Source organism: Herpailurus yagouaroundi, unplaced genomic scaffold (assembly GCF_014898765.1).
Source record: "Herpailurus yagouaroundi ecotype Mexico unplaced genomic scaffold, PumYag 100, whole genome shotgun sequence".
Taxonomy (NCBI): domain Eukaryota; kingdom Metazoa; phylum Chordata; class Mammalia; order Carnivora; family Felidae; genus Herpailurus; species Herpailurus yagouaroundi.
In genome coordinates, this window is record NW_024412391.1 from 33274597 (window position 1) to 33278942 (window position 4346).

Genomic DNA, 4346 nt, shown 5'->3' on the forward strand with positions numbered 1-4346 from the left:
TTCCTTGATCACTAAATCCCTCATGATTAATGCTAATAAAGAGCAGGAAGTGTGTGTCTAGTTTAATCTCCTTTCAGTTCTCTATTATTTCTGATAGAAATAATAATAATGAACTGATTATATATAAGAAATGACTACTGACTTTTTATCGCTAGATTACAAAGTAAGTTGACTTTTTTTCAAATAGAAGAAATTGGCTCTGGTCTAAGCAAATGCTTTACTGGAAGTTTTCTTGGATTTGGCATGTGCTGTGGAATCAGGGTAAACAGTGATAAGTACCCAAGTGTAAAATGCGGGGCAGAGGGACAGTGTCAGGCAAAGAAGATGAAGCGAGAATCTCAATTACCTCCCAAACTGGTTAATTAACTTAAAGATGATTCTCACCAGTATTTAATTTTTTCCCCAAGAGTCCTCTGAGTTGACTTTTCCTGATAGTTTTACTTCCTTTGCTTTTCCTTGAAGAAGGCAATTTATTCTTAGTCTAGCAAAGCCAAGTGGAAAGAAATCAAGTGAATAGAAATTGACATTTAAAACACAAAAAACTTGACAAACTGGGTCAGACAAAGTTAATAGCTTAATAAATGGCTAACCGTGTGGTCTAATGTGCCATGTTGTCACCTGAGTTCCTGTAGGGACAGTGTGAGGGAACATTGCCACAGTAGTGGTTCTCCATGATGCTGAATTCACTGCATAACAAATGGTGAGGGTAAAGTCTGTCAGCAATTAAGACAAGAGAGCTATGTTTCTGAGAATAATTTACAATTACACATTGCATTGAAAACGTGCACTATTTAATAGGTGTGATAATACTGTAAGAGAAACAGAAATGTTAGAAAGGAGTGATATTCCTAAGGGAAACTAATCAACCTGAAGTAACTTAGTCTTGGTTTTTCTTTTTCAGTAATCTGAAGGTTGTTATTAACACATTAAATTGGTGATTTCCCCACTACACACATTTAACAGTTACTTTGACTCTTTCCTTAGAAATAATACAACAATTGAGAATATTAGGAATTTGAGGAGGTGACTCTTAAAATCTTAACAACTTTTGAGAGCAATTAGAAAACTATCCTATATAATTAAAATTCATTAAGATTTTGACTATATTACATGTTTTATTTTGAAACCCAGTCATTATATGAGCAGTAGTCTTCATCACAGAAAGACTTATTTGAAAACATCAGAGTTATTTTCTGAATACGGTATTCTGACAATATTTTGAATTTCTTTGCACCTCATTGCTTCTCATAACTCATGCTTCTACAAAATTATTTCTACAAGCCCAACTGATTTTATATCGATCTGTTTTAAAATATGAATGAGCTACACACTGAGGTTTTGAAACACCTGAGTAAAAGGAATTATCTCTGGGGGATGGATGTGTGAGGAAGTGAAGTGGAAATTATGCTGGTAAAACTCTACTGAATTCTGGACATTTATTTCTAAATATAACAATATATAAAAAAGAGGAGGAGGGGAAACACTTCCTAACTCATTTCAGAAGGCAGTAGTGACTTGAGATCAAAACTAGACAAAGACCTTAAAAGGAAAGAAAACTACAGGCCAATATTCCTACAAACAAATTCTTCACCAAAATGTTAGCAGATTGAATCCAACAGTGTATTTTTAAAAGGATAATACATCATAACCAAGTGGGGATTATTTCAGAAAAGTAGTGATTAACTTTCAAAAGTCAATGTAAATTATCATACTAACATAATGAAGGAGCAAAACCGATTATCTTAAGTGATGCAGAAAAGGCATTTTACAAAATTCAACATCCATAATAAAAATTCTGAGAAAAGTAGGAATTTAAGTGGACTTCATTATTCAGATAAAAGGTATGTATAAAAACCTACAGTAACAACATATTTAACCCCAATGTTTTCCTAAATCATGAAGAATTTTATAATCATAAAGCATCAAAATTCTTTTTTGAGATGAGAAACAAAGCGTGGATATCTGATCTCACCCCTTTTTCAGTGTTGTAATGGAGATCCTAGATCATATAACACTATAAGAAAAATAAAAGGCACACAGATTAGTAAAAAAGTAAAAGTTATTAAAATAACATGATTGTATACATGTAAAATATTAAGGTATTTACAAAAACACTACTAGAACTAATATGCAAGTTTAATATGGTTGAAGAATATAAGGTCAATATTTTTAAAAAATCAGCTTTGCAATCAGTCTGTTAAGCACCTGACTTCCACACAGGTCATGATCTCACAGTTCGTGAGCTTGACCCCCACTTTGCTTGAGCACAGCCCTACTTTGGGTGAGCCCCACTTCTCTCTTTCTCCCTCTCTCTCTGCCCCTCACTCACTTGTGCCCTCTCTCTCTCAAAAAAAATAAAATATTTAAAAAGCAGCTGTGTTTCTGTATGCAAGAATAAACAATTAGAAATTAAAAATTTCTAAACCATCTAAACCAGCAGATACTTAGCAATAAATTTAGTAAAATATGTATAACACTTACACTCTGGAAACTACAAACCACCACTGAAATAAATTAAAGAAGACCTACATAAATAGAAAAATATATGATGTTCTTGGAAAGTCACTTTTGTTAAGATGTCAGTTATCCATAATTTAATTTACAAACTCAATGAAATCCCAGCCACTCTGGTTTTAATATTTAATATTAGCTTTGTTTTCTTGAAAGTGTTATTATATATTTGGCACTTTTTATTTATAAGTCATTGCTGAATCAAAAATTTCTGTTAGTACACACGTGCATATATATGGTTGTGGGTATTAAATCCAAATAAAATGTGAGCCAAAAATAATCCAAATTTGTGTTTTAAGCTCATCACAATTACTATCTTTTTTTTTAATTTTTATTTTTTAGACAGAGAGACACAGAGAGCAAATGGGGTAGGGGCAGAGAGAGAGGGAGATAAAGAATCCAAAGCAGGCTCTAGGCTTTGAGTTGTCAGCACAGAGACTGATGCGGGGCTCCAACCCATGAACCGTGTGATCATGACCTGAGCTGAAGTCAGACATTTAACCAACTGAGCCACCCAAGCAGCTCACAATTGATATCTTTCAATGAAACTTTAAAACTTAGGAATCTAACAGCAACACAGTTTATTTTACTGTGTAGATAAAGGAACAGAATTAGACCAGCACACCACAATAGAACATGTCAGAAAAACCTGGATTTGAATCCTGATTTACATTTCTCTTATCTTTTGAAATTTATTTGGTGTCTTTAATCTTTTAGTTTCTCACCTATAAAATGGGATTAATCACTCCTCTGACATCATGTTTTGCCCAGATTTAATGAGATAATGTACATAGAGCATTGTAAATAATACCTTACTTTTAGTAAGCACTAAATAATTGGTAGCTTTTATTATTGATAATGGTAATAATCTATTACAGGCAGTAAATACTATATACTACATTATATACAGAAAATACCCAATGTTCACTGAAATTTATAAAAACTATAATATGATAGGTTAAAGTACATAGTAACTTTCTCACATGAATTTGGTAATAAATCATCATTTCTTTGCTATTCAAGATAGCCTCAAGATGGTCTCAAGTTTATCAGAAAAGGTATATATGTCATAAAACAGATTTATTAATTATAATACCTCATAATAATTTAGATCTGTTAAAAATAACAGATTTGCTTTAAAAAGAAAAACAAAGTATGTTTCAAGGCCTATAAAATGGATGCAAACATTTTGCAAATATTCCTTTGGCATTACAACTCTTCTTGTTTCCCCAAGATTGAACATACATAAAATTAAATTATACACCTCTACCAGTGTATGGAAGTACTAATATGCTGGCCATACTAAATGTTTAATACTGAATTTGCTTTATTCTTAGAATTGATGGGTGGGCCTTTGTTTATTTTTGCTTTGGTGGTTCGTTTTGTTTTGTTTTAGATGTAGAAGGAAGTAGAGGTTGAAATAAATGATCAAGTAAGAAAGTCTAGTATCCAATAAATATTGTAATCTCAAGTTAAAGTAAACCCATCAACACTGAGAGTCGACAATAAGGGAAAACATAAGCTAAGAAGTAGTGATACAAGGAATTGAAGATGGGAGGATGGGACGAAATACTTTTAGAAATCCAGGTTCACAGATGGCTATTTACCAGGAGACCCATCCATGGGTAATGTCTGAATACTGCATGATCTTTGTGCCAATCTTGGTGACAGGTATGAGAATTGCAGTACTTAAAACCTGTATATTTAGAAATATGGGATTAACTAAATTAAGGTAGAGTCTACAAGGCTCAACAAGTCTATAGGTTAACAAGTATGTGGAGGTGTGTTTGTGTGTGTGTGTGTGTGTGTGTGTGTGTGTGTGTGTGTGTGTGTGT